The sequence below is a fragment of the Crocuta crocuta genome, unplaced genomic scaffold (genome assembly GCF_008692635.1).
Source record: "Crocuta crocuta isolate KB4526 unplaced genomic scaffold, BGI_CrCroc_1.0 scaffold831, whole genome shotgun sequence".
NCBI lineage: Eukaryota > Metazoa > Chordata > Mammalia > Carnivora > Hyaenidae > Crocuta > Crocuta crocuta.
This window is the reverse complement of record NW_027531990.1, coordinates 294,608-320,640: the sequence shown is the minus strand read 5'-3', so window position 1 is coordinate 320,640 and position 26,033 is coordinate 294,608. Positions and strand designations below refer to the sequence as shown.

Genomic DNA, 26,033 nt, shown 5'->3' with positions numbered 1-26,033 from the left:
GATCTCGCGGTTCGTGGGTTCGAGCCCCGCATCGGGCTCTGTGCTGACTGCCAGCTCAGAGCTTGGAGCCTGTTTCAGTCTGTGACTCCCTCTCTCTCTGACCCTCCCCTGCTCACGCTGTCTCTCTCTCTCTCCTAGAAATAAATTTAAAAAAACATTAAAAAAAAATATTAAAAAAAAAAAGAATTTGCACAAACCCTGAACACAGAGTGAGTCAGTGAGCATTGGCTATTTACGTGGTATTAGCTGTTATAATCAATGTTTCAGTGTATGTGCCTACTGCTAGTCTTAAAGTAAACTTTTTATCAATCATCTTTGGCTACTTGACTACCAAAACTTTGGTATTATTTTTAGGGTCATTATAAATTATAAAAACTATAATAACCCTATAGTTTTTTCCTTAGATAATTTTGATTTAATGACTGAGAAATTTTTTATTGATCTGATTTTGGATATTTTTTAGATAACTTTAAGACATAGTGCAGTTGTCATCAGATTTCTGTGGTGTTCCTTTATGTGCATTAGCTTTCCTTGGTCCTCATAAATACAGTATCATGCTGATGACTTGGTTTAGTGCCTTTTGCCTTGTGACATCATTATGTCCTTTTGATGGTATACTTATCTTTATTTAGCAAGTCTAGTGAAAGTTGTTTACAGAATATTCACTAGACAAAAAGTCAGCTTCAGTGTACTACATAGTGCCATATTACATCACTAGTAGGATTTATCAGAATCCTTTTTGGTGACCCCATATTTAATAACATGTAAAATTTACCAATTTTGAGACCATTGCTGTCATATTTGGCCCTGTTGACTTTTCTGTCTTTATTAAACACTTCCATCCTCTCAGGAAGTGAATAGTATAAACAGCTTTGGGAACTCAGCCATCTCATTCACACAACCACTCTTGACTCAGAAAATCTTTTAGCTTTTTTCTGATAATGACTTTCATCCATATTTGCTGTTTGATCTTCAAAATTTTATGGTACTCTTTGCAGATATCCAGTTCTCATAGATGTTCTTTCATCTTTTGTAAGACTCCTATATAAAGAGATGCATTTGTTTACCCAGGGGTATGTGGTGGTTTTCATTTTTTGTTTCCCCATAGGTCATGATGCTTTGATAGACATGAAAAATTGTGCTTTGATTTCTACTGGTCACGTTTCTCTTGGTTCTGTCCCCCTTGGCCAAAAACTTTCAATGACTCTAATGGTTCTGGAGATTTTCGGTATTGGTGTTTAGGCATCAATTATTTTTTTTTTAATAGTTTATTGTCAAATTAGTTTCCACATAACACTCAGTGCTCATCCCCACAAGTGTCCTCCTCCATGCCCATCCCCCCCTCCCCCCACATCCATCAGTCCTCAGTTTTTGTCAGCATTCAAGAGTCTCTCATGGTTTGCTTCTCTCCCTTTCCCCCACTATTTCTGCCCTTCTTCTCCCCCTTGTTCCTCCGTCAAGTTCCTCCTAATCCTCCTATACGTGCAAACATATGATATTTGTCCTTCTCTGCCTGACTTATTTCACTCAGCATAACACCCTCAAGGTCCATCCATGTTGCTACACATGGCCAGATTTCATTGTTTCTCATTGCCATGTAGTATTCCATGGTATAGATAAACCACATCTTCTTGATCCATTCATCTGTTGATGGACACTTAGGCTCTTTCCATGTTTTAGCTATTGTGGAGAGTGCTGCTATGAACATTGGGGTACATGTGCTCCTATGCATCAGCATTTCTGTATCCCTTGGGTAAATTCCTAGCAGTGCTATTGCTGGGTCCTAGGGGAGTTCTATTGTTAGTTTCCTGAGGAACCTCCACACTGTTTTCCAGAGGGGCTGTACCAGTTTACATTCCCACCAACAGTGTAGGAGGGTGCCCGTTTCTCCACATCCTCGCCAGCATCTAGAGTTCTCTGATTTGCTCATTTTAGCCACTCTGACTGGCGTGAGGTGGTATCTCAGTGTGGTTTTGATTTGTATTTCCCTGATGAGGAGGGATGCTGAGCATCGTTTCATGTGTCTGTTGGCCATCTGGATGTCCTCTTTGGAGAAGTGTCTGTTCATATCTTCTTAGGCGTCAATTATTTGAGTTAGATTTAGAATCTTTAGTTATAATGTCTTGTCATCAGCAACGCTTTGATGTTCCTCTCCATTTCCCTTGGCGTGGCATCTAATTGCTCATAACCCTTTGCCTGCTATGTACTGTGTCTCAGAAGTTCCACTTGCTTGGTCACATACTTAGATTCCAAGAACTGATCCTGATCTTTTGTGCACATCTGCTGAGGACAGTCTTCTTACCTCAGCAGCAGGCTGGAAGCTTATTGGAGTCCTAGAGGTCACACAACAGGTTTGTCCCCCTTCATCTTAAACTTTACCAAGTTCTCTGCCACCTCTAAGATTACTCCTAGAACTGCCAGCTCCTCTCCTGCTTCAAAAAACTCAAGCCCTCATGCTGCACAGGAGCCGCACCTGGGTTGGAGTTGCCTGATGGGCTTCCAGCCTCCTTCTGTGCCACTCACAGGACCTTAGTTCCTCCTGCCCCACCTTCACTACACAGGTGGGCCTAGTGTCTCACTTTGGCTTTTTTGTGGTTAAAGGTGAGAACAGATAAGCTGTTTGGTTCCAAGGAACCAACAAAAAGCAGTGTTTTCTTTTGTTTTGTTTTCCTTGCCATGTTTGGGGAGAAACATCTTTAGCCTGAGTTGGAATTCCGGAGGGGATAATCAAGCTGCGAGTTGTGAGATGAGGATTCTGATCTATTGGCTTAGGTAAGGTGCCCTTTAAAACACAATTTCTAGGGCGTCTGGGTGCCTCAGTTGGTTAAGCGGCCAACTCTTTATTTTGTCTCAAGTCATGATCTCCCTTTTGTGAGATCCAGCCCCATGTCAACAGTGCAGAGCCTGCTTGGGATTCTCTCTGCTCCTTCCTCTCTCTCCCTTTCCTCTTTCAAAAAAAAAACAAAAAACAAAAAAAACTTAATTAAATACACACACACCCACCAGAAGTTCCCTACATGGTGACAGTGAGGATTTGTAATCTTATTTTTCTTTCAAATTTTTCTTGAATATTCTTTCAAACTTTTATTGGATACTTTTCAACATAAAGTGTATCAAAGCTTATATAACAAGAATTTCTCGTTTCAAAAATTCCTTTTATAACTTGGACAAAATCATGGATTTGTGAAAACAGTGGTATATCGGAGGGTACAACAGACTGTAATTCTTGAGTTAGATTAGAAACTGGTCGTTTTTAATGGCCTGTGACAGTGAGCTGGATTCTGAGTAAAAAATTCCTAAGACATCACATATCCAAAATGAAGATAATGCCGAGTGACAGCTTGGTTAGTCTTTCTCATGCAGCGAAAGAGGGAAAGATGTATTATTTGGGGCACAAGTAATTAAATCTCACTTAGTGTTTCTGGTCAAGGTCTGTGAAAGGGTATTAGCGGAATTAGAGGAACAAAAGAAAAGGTGTATCAGATACTCATGCCACCTCCAATTCTGTGATTATTGGAGATGGAAGAACATACAGCTTGAGCAGCCAAATCTGAAGACTATCTGTATACGTCCTGAACTTAGTGTAATGAAATTCGGTTCTGTGATTCGGATCTGGGAAGTTCACAGGATTTACTTTGATGTGTGATAAGTTTAAGTCTGGTCCACATCAACACCCCAGTGTTCTCATTTTGTACCACTTCAAACTTAGCTCACTGTCTTTACTTACATTTTCTCTAACAATGTCCATTGTGATTTATTAACATATGGGTTTTCTTGTTAGACAATAGATGCTGTCAGGTGATAACTTTCTTTGCGGGGAAGGATCTGTATGACTTGTTCTTTCTGTAATCAGCACGTGTAGAAAGAGTTTATTAAGATGCTTCATGTTTAAAAAGAAAAGAAATAAATTATATTCAAGTTTATCTGCGGTATGAAATCATAAGATACATTTCTTATTCTGACTGGCAGCTTAATGCATATATTTTATCCATTAACACAAAATCAACAATAATTATGTAACTTTGTCTTTTTTGCGGGGTGTAGGTTCTCCATTATAGTTGAGTGAATCCACAATTTAATGTTCAAATTTGGAATGAGATTTTAATACTCACAGTGGGAGAAATTACTACTATTTCAGAAACCCAGGGAACTAGCATGATGTTACACATTAAAAAAAATAGATATTTGTGATCAAGTACAGTATGCCCTCATTATCCTAAGGATTTTCCACGAGCAACCTAACCTATTAAAATTATCCAAGCTTCACACTATTCTCCTTTATGCTCTCTATTCCCTTTATTTGTAATTGGAGCTGAGCTGGTGTATATTACAATATAGCTATCCCAAAAAGCACTGTTCTAAGGGTTTTTATAAATACTAATTGATTGAATACCCACAACAACATTGGGATATTATTATCTGTGACTTACAGTCTAGGGGCCAGACATTCAAAGACCTATTAATGTGTCCATTGTCGCACAGCGACGCTAGTAAGTGGAGAGAGGGGATGCCAGGCTTGAAAGCCTGGCAGTCTGTTTCCAGAATTTGTGCCCTAAGTAACCATGGAAAACTGTACTTTTATACAACTTATTGTCATTTTGCATATTTTGTGTGTGTTTATCTATTTATTTTCTCTTTCTGCCCAATGGGATGCGAGTTCTATAGGAGCACAGATTTTACTGTTTTTTTTTCTTTCGACTCCTGACCCTCATTAATTAGAATATAGTCTGGCTTATGGTAGGCCCTCAAGTATTTGCAGAATGAATCAGAGAATGTATGAGCCAGTATCAACTTTACATCTACATTATTTTTACATATGTATGTTTTGGTAATATTACATTTTTGACTTCAAAGCCTGGAGCCCTTTCTAATATCTCCACGTGAAGCAAAACGTGAATCCAAAATAATTCCGTAAATAACATGAAACTGAGGGTAATGCCGGATGGACAATCCCAAGTGACTCTAAAAGACTCCATTTAGGTTAAAAACGAATTTCTGAGAAAAAGCCAAACTCTTGAGACCTCTGAAGTAGTGGTCTTCAAAGTGTATTGTGTGCTCATTTTGGCATAAACAAAGGAATACATATGGATTCTGGAATAAATTATAAGTTCTTATCTCTTCCTTCTTAAATTCCACTTGTTTGTAAGATTTTAATCATCATATGAGGCTACTTTACATGCAGAATTCATAAATAAATTGACATAAATTTTCGCGGGGGAGTGTGCCTAAAATATGGTGATTAGGTGACAAGATAAAGTAGTTCTGAGACCACCTTTAAGTATCACTTGAAAAAGAAACCACTTTAAAACTTGGCAAACTCCTGGTATTTGATTGTCTCAGTCACCTTTCTTAGACGGTGCTTCTCACATATCTGCATCAGTGAGGTGATAGCTTCATGCAACAATTGTTTTCTATCCTGGATCCTAAAAGGCTTGAGGCAACAGAAATTCTGGGACCTGAGTCTATGAACCCTTGTTATATGACAGCGTCCTGATCATCATCTGTAGTATCTGGAAGTTTGAAGTTAGAGGAAGGGACAGAGGCTTCAAAACAAAAGGAAGAGGCAGAGGGCAGCTACGCTCTCAGAAAATTCTATCATGTGCAGTCCGAGAAAGAATCTACATCTCATATCTTCTCTCTGAATAATTTACCCATATAATGTTAGTGGTCACAGGTGACTTCACAAACAGGCCACTCTCATAATATAATTATAGGAAAGAAAGCTACAACTATACATTCTCTGTGAAATACACTGGAATGAGTGAGTTTTTTTAAAAATATAGTTTATTGTCAAGTTGGTTTCCATATAACACCCAGTGCTCATTCCCAACAAGTGCTCTCCTCTGTGCCCATCACCCATTTTCCCCTCCTCCCCACGCCCAATCAACTCTCAGTTTGTTCTCAGTATTTAAGAGTCTTTTATGGTTTGCCTCCCTCCCTCTATGTAACTATGTTTTCCCCTCACCTCCCCCATGGTCTTCTGTTAAGTTTCTCCTGATCCACATATGAGTGAAAGCATATGGTATCTGTCTTTCTCTGATTGGCTTATTTCACTTAGCATAATACCTTGGAATGAGTAAGTTTTAATGAAAGTAAGAATGTCTCTCAGGTCGCTTTATGTTCTAATGTTGGTTGGTACCTGGTGTCACCTGGAACCTGACATAACATGGTATAGATGCTAAGGAGGGAGTGGGAAGGGAATGAAGGATCAGAGAATAAACATTTGTTTTGCAGCACTGTGCCTAGTCTTAGCTGACCTTCATGAGAACTGAAAGAAACAATAGGTAAAGACTTCCATACCTGGTTATGAATCTTAGATAAATTAATCATAATCTCTCTGAGCTTCAGTTGCCCCAATTGTAAATAAACTACACATAAAAACAGCACCTAAAGTTGTTTAGAAGACTAAAAAACAGTGTATTTAATATGCCTGTAATACTACCTGATAAATATTATTTTATTGTTATATTGTTTTATCAATATGAGAGCCATCTAGATATTTCCACATTTAAATTAATCCTTGATCTCATGATGAATTAGAACATTCTTAAAATTATTTGTAAGTCCTGTTTCTTTTAAGCTATCAGTGACAGAGGCTATATCTATTCATTTGCCTAAATTCACTTAATTTTTTATCTCTGATAACTTGGGAAAGAAGATATTATTATAAGCAGCTGTCCTTTGATTTTTGCTTTATGGTATTTCTAAAAAATGAGTTTTATATTATTTGTATTAAAAATTCAAAACATGATGAATTAATTGCAATACTTTGGCTTTTCTTTTTGTTTTCTAAGAGGTCTGATTCCCAGATATTTAAAGTTCATATACCATTTACTATCAAACATATCTGCTACTTAAAAATCGCATATAGGTGCACCTGGATTGCTCAGTTCGTTAAGTGTCCGACTTAGGCTCAGGTCATAATCTCATGGTTCATGAGTTCAACCCCTGCATTAGTCTTTGTGCTGATAGCTTGAGACCTGGAGCCTCCTTCAGATTCTTTGTCTGCCTCTCAGTCTCCGTTTCTGTCTCTCTCTCTTTCTCTGAAAAATAAACATTAAAAATGCCATATATATATATACATATATCTTTTAAAAATTTTATGGTTGGCATGCTTAAAAACTGTTAATGTAGTTTGTAGCACAAATAATAACAGTTCCCTTACTCTCAATCTATAAATTAAGGCTAAAGCACTGAGATATTTGCTGTCTTAAGAAAATAACACATCCTCTCTCTCCTTAAAATTCTTGTGGCTAACAAAGAAGAACATGCTGGAACATTCAGATTTTCAGACCTTATTCTTGGGATACAACTGAAAACTCTCATTAGTATAATTTCAATTTATTGTGCTTTTTCTGAGATATACTCTACTAACACAAAAGACTTGGATATATCTTAGTAGATGACTGGCTGTTCCCTTAAATGTCCTTCACAATTCTTGCAAGGGACTAAGGGAATCCAGGATTCTATATCAGTTCAGCAATTCATAGAATATATATAAACATGACTTCTGGGTCGAATATTATCCAGCATGGTATATTATTATACATGTTTTTTCTAAAATTATAACTTAAATTATATCTTCAGATACATCCAGATAAGATTAAACAAACTTAATGGGGCGCCTGGGTGGCTTAGTCGGTTAAGCGTCCGACTTTCGCTTAGGTCATGATCTCGCGGTTCGTGGGTTCGAGCCCTACGTCGGGCTCTGTGCTGACTGCCAGCTCAGAGCCTGGAGCCTGTTTCAGTCTGTGACTCCCTCTCTCTCTGACCCTCCCCTGCTCACGCTGTCTCTCTCTCTCTCTCTCTCTCTCTCCTAGAAATAAATAAAATATTAAAAAAAAAAAGATTAAACAAACTTCCATTAATCACCACAGTAATGATCTGTCACAATTACTGTACAACTGGTCAAAACTGTATCTCCAAAATTCAGTGTTATTGTCTTATAAAAATATTTACTCTATTGAATGTCAAAACTATCTTTGTACTATGTCCTCACATTATACTCTCTACCAAATCTTATCCCTATTTCCTTATCTGCCTGAAATGGTTCTAATAATGAAAATGAATTGGAGATCATGTCTGCTAATATTGACTTTAATTGAATATTACTGTTCTTGTGCTCACTTTGGCAGCACATATACTAAGAATATTACTGTTTAACCAACAGAACATTTTTTTCATTTGTAGATATAATGTATTACAGGAAATACTTCTATATCCAAATAATGTGTGTAATATCAATTCTAGGTATATATGAAAATGGTTTCTCATATATGTGGATGGGAAATGTCTTGGTCATGAAATGCTATTACTCTCAAGACATTTCCCAGAAGACTTTATTTTAAATGTTATAATTAAGCTTTTTGAATATAAATTTGATTTGAATCAGTATAGACCATTGTATTAACTATGGTAAATTAGAATAAAGAACTTTTCTAGTTAACATAAAGTAAAACACAGAAGAAAATAATTACATTGAATATATTAAATGCTTAAGGTAGCTTTTCTATTGAAAAAAAAAGGAGTTTAAATTATATTGTATGCTAAGACTCAAGTTTATGTTGTGAATTTCTACATTTATTGCTTTTCTATAGCTGTGTACCAAATACTACAAGCATAGTGGCTTAAAACAACACACACTTATTATCTTATATTTTCATGTGTCAAGAGTCTAATCATAGCCTAGCTAAATTCTCTGATCAGTGTCTTAAAGGCTGTAATCAACATTGCACTACTACTTCTAAGCTCACTGGTGTCATTTAAAAATGAATCCTGACTTAAGGAAAGGGAAACTTTATTCAAAAAGAATATTGTCATAGGGAGAATGCTTCAAACTCAGGAACTACAGTGTCTTGAAATCAAACAGGAAAAAGCTTGTCTTTTATAGAGAAGGGATAGTAGAGCTAACGGAAACTTTGTTGGAGAAAAGGATAGTGGTAGTGTGAGCAGAAGGAAAAAGCAGGATGCTTCAACAAGAAATGTGGTCATTTGGAAGTTGGTTCATTATTGGAAAGAGCTGCTAAGGGAAGATGGTCTCTGCTTTAGTGCTTACTTAATATTAGTGGGGAGCCAAAAAGTAGGGGCCTGAGAGGAGGAGAAAAGCCTGACCAACGTTTGGACAAGTCAAGTCAATGGGTAAGTAATAGATAATTTTGAACATTTGGCCAGGCTTCTACCCCTTGTTGTTTTAAACAAACAAAACCTGTCCTTAACCATTGTTATGGTTAGAATCTAAGTCATTGTGAAATTATTTGCAAAATGGTTTTTAGTATTAGACTGACCTTCATGTTCCTTGTTGACCTTGAAGGGCTAGTAAAATAATTATTAAAGGTTGAATGTAGGGATAAAAACAAAATTTGAGATTTGAAGGGGGCTAGGTTAGAATCTTCTAGAAGTTTGGAAAATGTCTTTAGATGATAGGATGAAGACAATGGTAGAGATCTAATAAATTGCCTGGTTTAAAGTCTGAATATTTTTTATCATAGCATAGACATCAGAAAAGTTTCAGGTAATGTATCTACTAAAGTGGTCACTTCTGATACCACTGTAAGAAGCCATGACCATATCTCAAGCTACACCATTTTAGAGAACCACTCACCAGAGCTCCTATAGTTCTCTAGCAGTGATGTAACCTTCAGTAAGATTGTTCATAACCCTGGTTATTTTCTAGAGCTGCAGTCACAAAAGTTGCTCAAACATGAAATGTTGTAGTAGTTAAGCATTATAGGTTTATTCTCAGTCTCAGACTCTTGTTCTAAAGCTTCTTGAGTACCTGGTATGTACAAGAAGCCCATATCATCCTTATGGAACTATAATTTTGCTCCTAAGCTTATAGGTATAACACATTTTTTTCCCCTTTAGGATCATCTCATGTCTGGAAAACTTAACCAGAGGCAATGAAGCAGTTAAGGTAAGAAAAGAAGTCAGTTTTTATAAAGATTAGGTAAGATATGATTAGATTAACTAGATAGCAGATTGCAATCCAGGTAACAGGCAGACACCTGCAGGCACCGTTGCCACAAATCAAATATGTTTTCTCAGAGGCTATGCAATGCTCATGTGGATAATTACACATAGACTTGTATTTGAGATGCCATATGAGCTCTTTTGATGGAGACATTGTCCCATCCAATTGGGAAGAGAATGCTCAGATCTTTGTTTGCAGGATGGACAGTTCTAAATGTTCCAGGTTAATTATGCTCAGGGGATCATCAGGATCTTTTAGATGCTATTAAATACATAGAACAAGGCAAGAGATGTGTACTCTGACTTTCTACAATAAAAGAGTAGGTATTGGAAGACAATTAGTCATTATTGCAAAAACTTAGGCCCATTGAAGGGATCCTTGGTTATGTTAAGGGAGAAGCATAGATTGCTCTGTTGAAAGTTAATTGAAATTGAAGGATATTCCTTTTGAAATCTACAGAGAAAAGCTAAGTACCCTAGGTTAACACAAAAAATGTAGAGAAATTGGAAACATGTTTAGGGATTTGGGGGAAACTAAGGCTTACAAAGGAAAAGTAATACCTAATCAGCAATCAGAAATAGTATTATAAGATAGTGAGACAAGTTGAATGAAAGAATGCCAAAGATTCTGGGATCCTTGGAGGGAGACAGGGGATGGCTGCTATTAAAAGAACACTTGGGTGAGAGGAGAAGGAGATGGGGGAAAAGGAGTAGTAAATAATATAATTTAAGTTTCATCATAGAAGATTGAAGTTATAATGAGGATAAAGAAAATGGTTATAGAAAAGAACAGTAAAAATGGTGAGAATAGGAACGGGAATCCTGTGGTGTGTTTTTCTGACATTGGATGGAAAATTATGACCTCATGATTTCATCTGCTTGGTCCAAATTTCTAGGGAAGATTTCTACCTAATGACACTACAATGCTTCTGGGGCCTCTTGGGAGAGAGAGAACCTTAATTTAACATTGCCAATTGGAGTGAACTTCCATTCACATTAGCTTTGGTATCTTTTACGTTGAGAGACCTGAATCCCAAGGCTGGAATAAAGAAAAGAATTCCTTGAATATCTTAGATGACTTTACTTGTGAAATGGGTCCCTCTATTTTTGTCTGATTAATTTGTGGATTGAAAGTGTAATCAAAATCTGGGACGCCTGGGTGGCTTAGTCGGTTAAGCGTCCGACTTTCGCTTGGGTCATGATCTCGCGGTTCGTGGGTTCGAGCCCCGCGTTGGGCTCTGTGCTGACTGCCAGCTCAGAGCCTGGAGCCTGTTTCAGAGTCTGTGACTCCCTCTCTCTCTGACCCTCCCCTGCTCACACTGTCTCTCTCTCTCTCTCTCTCTCTCTCTCTCTCTCCTAGAAATAAATAAAACATTAAAAAAAAATGTAATCAAAATCTAGGCAGGCCATCCAATGGTTTGGCTTTACAGGATTGCTATAAATAAATAAAAGATGGCAAGATAAGAACTGAGGAAGGTAGGTAAAAGGTAAAACAATTTGTAATGAAAGTAGTATGTGGAGGCTAGTAATAGTTGAGTTTTTTTAAAAGAATTTTTATAAAAGTGTTGCTGAACTAAGGCAATTATTTGGGGATCTGGGACTAAATCTAAAGAGGTATGAAACATATAAGCACAAAAATAAAGTGCTGTGACTGACATATTTTGACTAAAGAATGGAAACTGTAGACATTAAGAAAACTAATGAAAAGCTTTGAGGGGCCAGATATTAACTAACTATGAATTCTAGACTGTGGCACTTGAGCTTTACAGCTCATTAATTATACTGATTCAGACTCTAAATTATTCATCTATAACTGTAAAATGATCCATTTAAAATTGTTCAATTTAGTAATTGTACAAAATGAAACAGTAACTGACAATAATGTAAGTTCTCTATGTTACAATCCAAATTTCCTCATCTCTTTACCACATACACTTAGAAGAGGGCTGATCTTAGAAAAAAATTGTGAAGTGATGAAGATTATCTCTAAACCCCTCACTACCTGATCATCTTACTTTTTAAGCAAAACTTGGTAAAGTTAATTGATTAAAAGAAATGGTGGTATGCTATCTATATTTTTAATACATATATAAAATGGTAACATTTTATTGCATTACTTTACAATATGGCATTTAATGAACATGTACAATCTAATTTTTCTTGCATTTATTTTGCCAACACATGCTGCGTATGTTGTACCAGATAACTTCAGTGCACTGATTTTTCAAGACAATGAAACAAAAGTTATCCTTATCTTGATATTTTAAACTGATATAGTAAATTATGTTTCTTGAATTTTAGAGGCATTTCTTGGTACAAGAGAAAATTGGGGTTTCTCTGGTATTTTTCAGATGTCAGAACTCACTGAAATTGTAGGCAACCATCTGAATCATGTATTTTCATGGTCATTTGAATTGTAAAGTTTTCAGACACCTCCATAAACCAGAGGTATTGTATTGATAAGTGGTATGGTAAAACTTACTTCTGAGCCAAATAGTGACAGTTTGGGAAGGAGATCATCTTACTCCAATTGGCTTCATATAGGTATTTTCCTTAGGCTACCATGTTGAATTCTGAAGAGCTAAGAAATACTTTTTCAGAATGCATAAACAACAAAGATATTGTACAAGTTCATTGGCATATTATTTGGAATTGCAGACTTTTAGAATGAAGAAAATGAATTTAACTTTGTGGAAAAAAATAGAGACATGATCTTTAGAATTCATCAAAACAACATGAATACATACTCTCTTTCTGCCTGAGCTTATTGAAGTCTGTTTCTGTTCAAAACTAATGTAGCAATTTTCATGAGGGTAGTTTTTTTCTTGACATCCCTGAGAGTTAGGGATTATTATTTGGCCTACTTATGGTCAATGAAATGTAAAGAGGTATCTAACAGAAAACTTCAGGACAGCCTTTGCCAAATTTTAACACACAGATGCTAGAGAATTTTTCATTGGCACCATTGCTTTTCCTTTTTTTCATCCTTGTACCTGGTAAGTATCTAAAATTACATCAGCTGTCTTCTGATCATGAGTAGAAAAGAATTAGTGATTAAAACCTCAACAGCTATGTATATGGTCCAGTTAGAATGTGAAAAGAGCTTCATTTCTTCTAATACTATTGAGTGATAAACTAACCCTGACATAATTAACCTTTAGACCTCTTATTAAGTAAATATAAAAAAAATCTGTATCAGTTATGCCTCTGTTTATTAGGCTTCTAATGCTTACAGCTGAATGTATCTTAGTGATGCAAAAACCCAAGAAAAACTGGGACAAAATTTTAATAACTGGTTGACAAATAGCTAAAGGGGCTTTAACATATAGAAATGTTAATATTGATAGCAATTAGATATATTGAGAAAGAAGGCTGGAGCCTGAATCCATGAAAAAGTGAATTACAATGAGATGCATTTGGAAGAGTGTGTCAGATATAAGAGGTCAAACCTTGAGTCAAATTTAGGTTTGTGAGGAATTATCCAATCATTAAAACATCGTTGTCATTTCACAGTACTGAAAAATTATAAAAATATAATTTTTATATATTTATATATAAATATATAAAATTTATATATATAAATATAATATTTATATATTTTATAGATTACATATGTTTATAAACATATGTAATCCTGATTTCTTATAACTGAAAATAACTTGGCTCATGGAATAATTTTACTAACTTCAGCACTTCTAGTCTATACTCACTCTCTCTATATTTCTTAATAAATGAGTCAGTGTTTATATGTCTACAATTCATTTTCATCCTGTAAGGCGATATTGGGTTTCCAGGAGACCTACAATGTAGCATTGGATCAGGAGTCATTTATTTTTTTTTCTTTTATACTTTATTGTCAAGTTGGTTTCCATACTTGAACACCCAGTGCTCATTCCAACAAGTGCCCACCTCCATGCCCATCAACCTCCTACCCCTCTCCCCCACCCCCATCAGCCCTCAGTTTGTTCTCAGTATTAAGTCTCACATGGTTTGCCCCTTCCCTCTCCCCAACTATTTTTTCCCCTTCCCCTCCCACATGGTCCTCTGTTAAGTTTCTCCTGTTCCACTTATGAGTGAAAACATATGGTATCTGTCCTTCTCTGTCTGACTTATTTCACTTAGCATAACACCCTCTAGTTCCATCCACGTTGCTACAAATGGCCATATTTCATTCTTTCTCATTGCCATGTAGTATTCCATTGTACAGATAAACCACATCTTCTTGATCCATTCATCAGTTGATGGACGTTTAGGCTCTTTCCATGATTTGGCTATTGTTGAAAGTGCTGCTATGAACATTCGGGTACATGTGCCCCTATGCATCAACACTTCTGTATCCCTTGGGTAAATTCCTATTGGTGCTATTGCTGGGTCCTAGAGGAGTTCTATTGTTAATTTTTTGAAGAGTGATTTAAATGGCAGTCAGTGGTTATATTCTCTCCTTACTAGACTTCACTCAAGTCATTTTGAAGTATATATGGGCAGATCTTCCTTATAATTCCTTATAATCTCTGTTCCTAGATAATATCTAGTTGTTGAGAAAACTCTACATTTTTCTTTTAAAATTTTGAAGGCCTTTTTTATTTCTTCCAATCCTTTCAGCTTCTATATATTCCTTTTGAAGGCCTGAGATTTTCATAGTTTCCCTAAACTTTCTTTTTTTTTTTAAATTTATTTATTTCTGAGAGAGAGAGAGAAAGACAGTGTGAGCAGGGAGGGTCAGAGTGAGAAGGAAATACAGAATCTGAAACAGGCTCCAGGCTCTGAGCTGTCAGCACAGAGCCCGATGCGGGGCTCAAACCCACAAACTGTGAGATCATGACCTGAGCCAAAGTCGGATGCTTAACCGACTGAGCCACCCAGGCACCCCATTTCCCTATACTTCTTAAATTAGTTCTCACAAATGAAATATTATGTGGCTTTAAAGATTTTGTTCTGCTAACAATTTTCAGAAATATTAAAAAGGTTTAAAAGCAAAGATTTCTACTTTTTGATCATCCTTTTCTTAAAACTACTTTGTGTATACTTAACTACTGTTTTAATTTTGTTGACAAGAAAGTGAGGGGGGTGGTGCAGGTAACATCAATTGAAGAAACACATAGCTTAATACCAGATAATTAGCCTGGTCCATGTAAGCTTAACCAACTAACAGGTAAATCAGATGCAGCATATGACCCTAAGGTCTTTACAATCGATGGAGAAACTCAAACATGTAAACAATATAAAGCAATTAGTGGTAAGACATAGATTTGTGATTTTGCTCTAAGTATTCTTAAAGTGTTTATTTATAATAAAATATATTTGCTGTTAATTTGAGAAACAATTGTCTTGGCATATGGTTATCCATACTGATGATTATCAGTAATAGACATCATCATAAGAATTAGAGAAAAGCTAATCCAGTACCCATTTACACTATTTCCATATTTCTTACATTCCTTATTTCAAACTGTTGATGATTAACAATTATTAACATGAGTTAATGGAAGTTAATGGAGATCTTTATTTTAAGTTTATTTATTTATTTTGAGAGAAAGAGGAGAGTACAAGCTGGGAAAGGCAGAGAGAAGGAGAGACAGAATACCAAATAGGCTTTGGGCTCTCAGCACAGAGCCTAATGTGGGGCTTGAACTCACGAATGTGAAAATGGAGAGCATTAAAAGGAAAACGGATACCTAGAAAAGTATGTGGGTAGGAAAAACAAAATGAAAATCAAAGTTAGAAAGAAGATATATATATGAAGGAGAAAAAGCAGAATCAAATGAAAGTTAAACACATTTGAATAGAAGGTCGCACAAAACTAAGAGAAAAAGCCACTGCAGAAATAAAAATTACTGATAAATAAAAACTTTTGGACCCTTAATTATTCGAATATTTCAAGATAATATTCTTATAGGGAAGGTAGGTTAGAGCTTGAAGGTTTATTTCCACCAAGACTGGAATATGGATCCTAAGCAGTTTGGGGCTTACAGAAAAGTTCTGTCTTTGCCCAAATTTACTTATCTTTAAAAACCGAGCCCAAATGCATGCTCCCTACAGTGTTCCATTCACACCTTTTCCAATTTGGTTAACTGTATCTCCTTTATTGTCCCATAGTATCAGTACTTACTCTGGACAAGTAGAAGGGGTCCTAGTCTAGCTCTGTGTATTGACAGGGCCTCTCTCTGGCTTTCCTCAGTAGCAAAAAGTTCATGGTCAAAGGAAATTATTCTGCCTTTCAGGCCAGTCTCTGGCTAAACCATTAGAAAACTCTGCCCCCTGGGATGCCTGGGTGGCTCAGTTGGTTGAGTGTCTGACTCTTGATTTTGGCTCAGATCATGATCCCAGGATCATGAGATTGAGCCCCATGCTGGACTCCATGCTGAGCATGGAACCTGCCTAAGATTCTCTCTCTACCCATCTCCTAAGCTTGTGCATATTCTCCTTCCTTTGAAAGAGAAGGAAGGAAGGAAGGAAGGAAGGAAGGAAGGAAGGAAGGAAGGAAGGAAGGAAAGAAGGGAGGGAGGGAGGGAGGAAGGAAGGAAGGAAAGAAAGGAAAGAAAGATGAAAGAAAGATGAAAGAGAGAAAGATGAAAGAAAGAAAGGAAAGAAGAAAGAAGAAGGAAGGAAAGAAAAGAAAAGGAAAGAAAAGAAAGAAGGAAGGAGGGAAGGAAGAAAAAAATCTCTGCACCCAAAGCCCCCAGGCTGGTTTTGGGCCTTATGCAGCCCACTTTTCCACTTTTAAGGCATGAACTGTTGCCTTAAACATAACTTAAAAAATAATTTACTTCCTGTTCTGCATTTTTCTTTTCCTCCATTTGGGTGGGAATTGCAAAAGCTGGAGCAAGGGTCTTGGATGCAAGGATTGAGGCAGATGTTGAGGATGGCAACATTATTTTGCAAACCTTGGGATCCCTTCCTAACCTCAGACTATTATGTGAGGAAAAAAATTCCCTTTAATTTTAACCATTATTTTCTGTGATTTGTTTGTTGCACCAGTTTATTATTTATTTATTGGAGAGCCAGAGAGAGAGCAGGCATGCATGTGGGAGAGGGGCAGAGGGAGAGGGAGAATCCCAAGCAGGTTCCACTCTCAGTGCAGAGCCAGATGTGGGCTCAATCTCATGACCATGTGGTCATGACCTGAGCTGAAATCAAAAGTCTGATGCTTAACCATTGAGCCACTCAAGCCCTGGCAGCAACTTATTCTATACCCCGACTAATTACCAACCAGCTGACACAGCATTGCTATTCCAGGGGCATTACTAAACCTACTGAGGTCTAAGGAAATGCCAGGCTACATACATGTCTCCAGGAATCCTTGCATTGTGACCTAGCAAATCTGGGGGGAAATTGTTATTCTAATTTATTGGATAAGTCACAAAAGTTAGACATGCAGATAAAAGGATACATTTTATAGGATTTGCTAATTCAAAAATAGCCCACATACCACATATTGCTTTGTTGTTTGGGTGTCTTGCTCATTTTTGATAGTTGGTATCTTCAGTAAGGAGAGATTATTGATTAAATAAAAGAAAAAAAATTTGGTACTCCTCAGAAAATGATATCAACTTTCTCATCTTTTCATTTAATAACTCTTAATTATTTCCTAAAGTGAAAGTTTACAAAATAAGGTCGATGTTAGTGTAAAAGCATTTCCTGGAAAATTCAAAATATTATAATATATTCCCCAATATATTAAAACAAAATAAAAGGCCTACAGCCAAACTGCTTTAGATGAGTTTTCTTTTTCCTTTGGGAAATCACTGTGATTATTTATTTGAGTGGGAGTGATGCAATTATTTTTTATCCTTGCTGTTCAACAAACACAAAAATATACTAATTGGAAATGTAAATAAGGAGCTTTTTTGGTAGAAGTTTTTAGTTTCTTCTTTACACTTTGCTGAGTGTCAACACACAAAGAGAAATAACAACTTTCATGCAGTAGATATTTTATCCACAGTACACCAACATATCATTAACAGAATCATAATAACCCAGATTCAAATATAATTATACTATAAATTAGTTACATTTATTTATCTTAAGCATGAGCAGATTAAAGAAAACTCAATCCATAATTTAGACCGCTTTAAATGACTACCATCACAAAATTGCTTTCTTTTCAAAGAGAATATTTTATTGCATTAACACCTACATATTTATATACAAATTCGAGTTGGGAAAAAATGATTCCTTTTGTCATTAAAAAAAATGTTCTTCTTTTTTTTAATGTTTTATTTATTTTTGAGAGAGAGAGAGAGACAGCATGAACAGGGGAGGGTCAGAGGAGAGGGAGACACAGAATCCGAAGACAGGCTCCAGGCTCCGAGCTAGCTGTCAGTACAGAGCCCATCGTGGGGCTCAAACCCACGAACCTTGAGATCATGACCTGAGCTGAAGTCAGACGCTTAACCGACTGAGCCACCCAGCCACCCCGAAAATTTTCAAATTAAATACCTTCACTTTTCAAAAAAAAAAATGGAACTCAAATTGAAATATGCCTCCATTATCTAGAATTATTATTTGTGACTACAAGAAAATATTTAAATAAAATAATTTTAAAAGACCAGACTACTTGAGAGAGGGAGGGAGGGAGGAAGAGAGAGAGAGAGAGAGAGAGAGGAGAGACAGGGATGGGGGTTGGGGAGGGGCAGAGGGAGACTGAGACAGAATCCAAAACAGGCTCTATTCTCTGAGCTGTCAGCACAGAGCCCAATGTAGGACTCAGACCCACAAACTGTGAGATCATGACCTGAGCCAAAGTTAGATGATTAACAGACTGAGCCACCCAGGCTCCTAGCAGTAAACTTTCTAATATTAAGTGGAATGAATCTCGTTTGTTCTTTGCCATATTGAGTGGTTTACCATTTCTACCTTAAAATTCTGTACTCTTATTTTGCTTACATATATCTAAACATTGCTTCCATTCTTCTTATGCTTCTCTTCCTCCTTCTTCAGCTTCTCCATTTCTCTTTACCTGCTTACTCCTCTTTCTCATGCATCAGTCTCTCTTTATGCACTAATACACGTCCTTATATGTAATTAGTCCTTAGTATTTTATATTTAGTTCTCTTCTTCTCAGTTCTGATTTCATTTTAGGCTATCAACTACCATGTTTTTACAGTTTACTTGTTTAGAATTTTATTTCCAGAACAACACATATCATAGATTTATTAAGATTTTAGGAACTATATATTTAACTCTCCACCATACATTTTTGTACTTTGACAAGAATTTTAAGCTTAACATATCTCAAATGGAACATGTCATCTTGATCCACCCTTTTCCAAACCAGTGTTTTATTCTGTGGTGAGACAACCTTGACTTTGTCATCCAACTGTGAAGCATCAGTATCTCTTCTTTCTCTCATCCAAACCAAGTAATCATAAAACTCAGCTGATACTACATTCCACATCTGAAGAAATTTTCCTCCTCTCTCTCTCTGTTACTAAAGTCATGACACCATTATTTGTCTGACATTCTGTGTCACCTACCTAAATTGTCTTTATGTTGCCAGTAATGTCTCTCTCGAGTTTATCCTCCACAAATGATCCAGTGAATTTTATTTAATGTAAATGACACCACATTTCCTTATTTTAGAAAACAGTAGTCATTTCTGTCAACCCCAGTACAGATATAAATATCCATCCTTTATTTGGCTTCTGTTGATCTTTCTAATTATTCTTACCTAACACTGTTTTCTTTGGCAAAATTGAAGAGCCTGGGATTTCTCACATATATCATGTTCTCAGTTTCTCTTTCATTTGAATGAATTCTCTTTCAAAAACCTTACATTGGTCAAGTAATACTTAGGGTTTATTATTAAACTCAGGTGCCATATCCTCTAGTAGAATTTTTATGATCAAAAGCCCTGCCCCCACCACCACAGAATGGGTTAGATTCTAGATAAATTGAATAGCTATTTTTGGTACTCTTCTATAAAATTATGTAATCTGGAAATAAAATCAGTTTTTATATTTAAGTACAGGTTCCACTTATTCATTTTCCTTACTTGCCTTATTTTTCTAGGTACTTCAGTACAATGCTGAATAAAAGTGATGAGAGTAGATATTCTTGCCTTTTTCCTGGTTTTAGGAATAATGTATTTAGTCTCACTGCTAACTATGATGTTCTATTTTTTTTCCATTTTTATATGTTATGTTGCCATATTTCTATTCCTAATGTATTAAAAACTTTTATTATAAATGAGTATTGGATTTTGTTAAATATTTCTTCATTGAGTTAGGTGATTTTAAGAGTGTTTTTTTCTGTAGTCTTTTGATGTAGAGTGGAGCATTAATTAATTTTCTGATGTTAAACCAACTTTGCATTCCTGGGATAAATTCCACTTGATCATGGTTTAGGATGTTGACAATTCTGTTCCACTTTCAGTCAAGGACTAGTAGCTTACACATTTCCTCTCTTGTCACTCCTGATAGTGTGTAGCCTTGCACATGGGTACACATTCTGCACAAGTAGGGGTATGTGAGCTTAATACGGTAGTTTTTGACATTCTTTATTTATACCTCCTTGTTAACTTTCAAGGTAGTTTACAAATTTAAAGTGTGCATGAACTAGCTGTGCTGAGGTTTTAGCTTACACTGATTCTTTCCCACTGAGATCTTTGTTTTTCTCACAACATTCTTGGACATGATTTTCCATGGCCAGCTCTGCGTAATATCAGTGTGTTAGGCTGGACTGTGGAGCTGGGGTGGAGTGCATTGGAGTAAGAGTTGTCTCTAACTAAAATGGTAGCAACTCATCTCATCAAGGTTGAGTAGATTTGCTTTAATAAATACTTCTAACATTTCTTCTTGTCTTCTGCACAATGTATGTATTTAGCAGAGGTAATTTAAATGGTTATTTTTGACAATTTGTCAAATTACACTTTTGTTTTGGGGAGAAGAGGATTTGTCAAGTTTTTTTCACACAGTCTTTGAAATAGCTAGTTCTCACGAAGTAAAGGGACAGCTTGTTTGGGTTTTCTTATGTAAATTTTATTTTGAGGATATTGAGATGTTTGTAACCCATAAGCCAAATAATATTCCAGATACAGTATTTTCTAGATTGTCTTCATATAGTAGGTATTGTGAATAATGTTTCAATGAACAGGGGAGCACTGATATCTTTTTGAGGTACTGATTTCATTTCCTTTTGTTTGAAATTGCTATATCATACAGAATTCTGATTTTAGTTTTTTGAGGAACCTCCATATTGTTTCCACACTAGCTGTACCAATTTATATTCCAGTAGGATTGGTACATGTATGTTCTTATTAATTACTGAACTGGGATCATCTTAATGATCAACAGTTATATATTTAAGTGGCACAACAAAAGATCATTACTTTGTCATTTAAAAAATTTTAGGATATGATAGACCATTTTTCTAGCAATCTTTATGTAGTTGTATTATTTTATATAATATTTTTCCTGTGTACTTTTGAATTCTCTAAACATTTTAATATACAGGCATTCCTTCCTATGTCCCCATTTTCTATTATTATTTCAATTATGTGATAACATGCATAATCAATTACTCATGTACAGATGATATGTAATATATCTTAACATTTTATATACATTTCAGATTTAATTTTTTTAATTAATAAAGTGCAATACACACAACTGTGGTCCACCTTCTGTCCTCTTTGGCAGCTTATTATTCTCCCTTCTTTTTATAAACTATGCTGAAGTTTGCATGTGTTATGCATTTTTGGAAGTAGATGTAGATGTCTATGTATACATACTATTTTCATATATATGTACTCATATGTATTTCATATATAATATATATGTACTCATACACACTTGTTTTGTTTTCTCAAGCTCATTATATGCTACCTTCCCCTTATGGTCATATCTTTTTTTTTTTAAATCAGGTCCAAATATTTCCATATCATTACAGCATGTGATTTAATTGGGAAAAATAAGTAAGGCAAGCTTCCTGCATGACCTTCCAGAAAGTATTTTTCTCTACTAAGAAAAGCATGAAGACATTCTATCTTCTTTCCTAATTCTGTCAAACCTGTCACTATGCCTGGGATTTCCATATTCCACCTGTTACTAGCTTAAAATTAACAGATAAATGGGAAGAATTGGGGCCTAAAACTATCATTGAATTACTGACTTAATAAAAAATCTTAAGCAAGTTATTTACTGACTTAATAAAAAATCTTAAGCAAGTTATAAAGTCTTTTAAAAGTAAAATAACAAATTTTATTTTTATTATTGACATTTGGTAAGTTTTTATTTTTACTTGCAGACAAATGAAACTGATATGTTATTATAAAATTTTATTCATCCAGTATTTTCATAGTATTCATATGATAACATATATAACTTATTCACTCTATTATATAATATTTTAGTTGATATACCATAATAATTTCTAGTTCTCATTAGTGTAAACATAGGTGAAATACATATTCTATTCCTTTTTTGAAGTGCTACTACTTGATATTTTTACTATGTATATAATCTATCACATCTTAATTTAATTTAAAAGATAAGGATTTAGCTCTTTTTCAACCTGCCACCACCTTTGTAAGTATTTCTCTTCTTTCCACTCTCTCAATATATGTGTATTATATCTTTAGATTAATATCACATAATGGCTACCACATGATGTTGGCCATTTTGATCTTTTATATATCTTTTTTCCACTTAAGTCATAAGACTGCTCCTCTTTGTATATTGACCCTTCTGGACTGATTCTATCTTTAAAAAATATTTTTTCTTCTTTATAGTTTTTTTCTTTTTGGTCCATTTTTTCTGTGAGTTTCTGGCAAGTTTCCAAATCTATGAAAATTATTTTTTTGTCATTATATTCTTATTTCCAAGATCTCTTCATTCTCTGTTCCTTTGTTATGTCATTATATTCTTTTTTATGTATGCAAACATTTCTCTGAATTATTAGTTATTGTTTTAAAATGTATTATATTGCATTTTCCTTTTATCTTAAATTCATTTTATTTCTTATCGTCTCTGTCTTTCAAGTTAGACCTTCCTTAAATAATAGGCATTTTTAAACTATGGCTTAGCTTAAAGATTGAAGAACAAACAGAAAATGTGTATGTGGTGTGCTTTCTTTAGGTATGGGCTATATGGTACATGGTGAGCCTCATTGTGAGTATATTAGGTTTAATATTGTAAGTCCTCAAAGTCAGATATTTTCATTTATAAAGATAATTTCCAAAGAGAGGAATCTTTTAATACTATACATTCAATGATAGTATATTGCTAATAGGCTTGCAGTGAGATTTAGGTGGTTATAAGTTTCCTGACAGTATTTTCAGAGTCAAGTGTTGGGGGAATGACTGTTGTTCTAACATTAAATGCAGAACCTCACCCATGATCTCATGCTGGGCCTGGTATCCATAACTGTGCAATTTCTCCAGTTATGACTCTCAGGAGACTAAAATTTATTCTTCCATTTTGAGGATGGGAAGAAGATAGGGGAAAATACAATTTCCTCATAAAAATGTACAACCAATCTTATTTTCAGCTACAGCGGACCCTCATTTTTGAATGTATATAGTGCTTCCAATTCCTGAATATTTCTGGGGTTACAGGACATGTAAAGTCCTACTAATATATAATGTCAATATCCCCTACCAGGCAATTTTCAGATTTGCAATATAAATTTACATTTTTTAAAATCTGCTTTCCAGATTCAAAAATGCTAATATAATCTTTTCTTTCTTTGTTTCTTTTTCCCATTTACTTTGTTCTTATGAGTTAATGTCCCTTTACTTCTTTACTGTCATTTTTTAGGGATTATTCTAAGAAACAGCAGCTGTTAACTATCTATGTCTAGGCTGCCATGTTTAATTTGAAAGCTACTGCTTTAAAAATGTTAAATATATCTAAGTCAAGACTTATATAACTATGTAAATGTAGTAAACCCCAGTCTTTTTCAGGAACAATATAAATAAAATTATTTAATTGTGGGATATGAATGTTTCATAACAATTTATTATAGGAGTCCATTTTCTACTTTTTAACACCAAACATCAGTTTTGGTTTTATAAATTTTACAATCGATTGCTGATTCAGTTGTCTATGTACTTATCAATGCCTTCCTTGACATTCTTCCTAACATTCCTCTAAGTATACTTTTCTTACCTAAGAATATATTTTATTAACTTTTTCAATGAGAAAACATGAATTGTAACTTCTTGTAATAATTTTATATATGAAATGTTTTCTTGGCAAAATATTCTAGGTTAAAAGATTTTTCTATTTTTGTTTTGATGTACATTTTTAATATCTTCACTAGCATCTGTGTTTTCTGATGAGAATCCTGTCGTTAATCTTACTCTTCTTGCCTTTTAGCTAATTTGTATCTTTTTACTTAACTTTTAAGATTTTTTTCTTTGTCCTCATGGATCTTCAGACTCAGCTCTATATGTCAAGGTGTGGAATTATTTTCTCAGTAATAGTAGTGAAATTTTGACATGAAGTTCAACACTTTATTGACTAGCAGTCTCTATACTCTTGATTTTTGGGGCTAGATCATATTTGTTGTGAGGCTTTTTTGTTGTTGTTTGTTTTGGTTTGGTTTTTCCTTGTAGATGTTTACAGCATCCTTGACCCCTGTCCACTAGATGTCAGTAGCAATTCTCTAGTCATGACAAAATATCCTTGGTGGGGAAGAAGAGGGAGATAAAAGTACCCCTCATTAAGAACCACTGATTTAAGATATTAATGATGAATAAAAAACAAAGAATTATAAATTTTAACATACCCATTGAGAGTGTCTAAGTTCTCTGAAAATAATTGTTGATTACCCACAGTATTTCTTTACACATGACCCTTTACTATAGCCTGATCCCTTTAGTAAAAATTAAATCTGAATATTTCTCACCAGATTTCTGATGTAACCCTTAGAATTATTTTGGTAATTAATATATTTAATAACTTGTACTTAATTTGAAGAACATCATTGAATGCCTATTTTAACATGTCCTGAATTCATAGGGATTATTTCTTGGTTTACTAAATTATTACCAATAGATTTTATCCAAAGTCATATTAGAAATACAGATTGTAGGTCTTCTATAGCTAAACCCAGAACTCAAAAGGAGAAATTGATTAGGAAATTCATTATTTAGCAGTCTGGAAACCTATGAAATTTATATGAGATGTTGGAGATGAAAGCCTTTGATTTAGTAAACTGTTTCTATTTCAAAAAATATTTTTATATTGTATTTTTTGAGTTGTTTACAGGTATCCTACCTTAATACTTTTATAATATATATGTATCATAAGAAGTATAGGGGCGCCTGGGTGGCTTAGTTGGTTAAGCGTCGGACTTTCGCTTAGGTCATGATCTCTCCATTCGTGGTTTCGAGCCCCGCGTCGGGCTCTGTGCTGACTGCCAGCTCAGACCCTGGAGCCTATTTCAGAGTCTGTGTCTCCCTCCCTCTCTCTGACCCTCCCCTGCTCACTCTGTCTCTCTCCCTCTCTCCTAGAAAAAAATAAAAAAAATAATAATTAAAAAGAAGTATAAACATGATTTATGTGTAACATAAAAGTATAAATGTTAGTATTAACATGATTTATATGTATGATAACAAGAAGACCACAATAGTATGGAGTATCATGTCCATTTTTGAGTATCATGTCTATAAAAATTAAAACATTACTGTTAGTCTAATGATTCTGAGATAATAACTTTTTGTTTCAAAAACTGACTAGCCAATTCCCATTATTTCCATACTTCTCTGCTTATATCTGAAGAAAAACAGATTGTATACATTTTTGATCATGATAAAAGGTATTTTCTAAAATATTTACTTTTTAGAAGCATCTACCCTAACAAGCAGATATGGGCATGTCATCTACAATAGGAATTCCATCCCACCACATATTCTTGGAAAACAGAGACTCTCAGCCACTAGAAGTTGTACTGCACACAGCTATTTACCTAATGAAGCTAAGAAGTGGGTAAAATAAAAAATGATGTCATCAGGTTATTGTATTATTGATATAATACAGAGCTTGGCAGGCCTTATTTAAATTAAAGTGTGTCCTGTTTTACCAGTGTGTGTGTGTGTGTGTGTGTGTGTGTGTGTGTGT

General features: G+C 35.0%; 1 long non-coding RNA gene across 3 annotated transcripts in view; it reads left to right on the top strand.

Moving 5' to 3' along the window:
- The window catches only part of LOC144240679 (uncharacterized), a 294,755-nt gene that overhangs the window by 11,173 nt on the left and 257,549 nt on the right, over nt 1–26,033 (top strand). For all 3 annotated transcript variants that reach the window (XR_013337803.1, XR_013337802.1, XR_013337804.1), the window contains exon 3: nt 9,865–9,913. This is a non-coding gene — a long non-coding RNA (uncharacterized LOC144240679). The remainder of the gene's footprint in view (nt 1–9,864; nt 9,914–26,033) is intronic.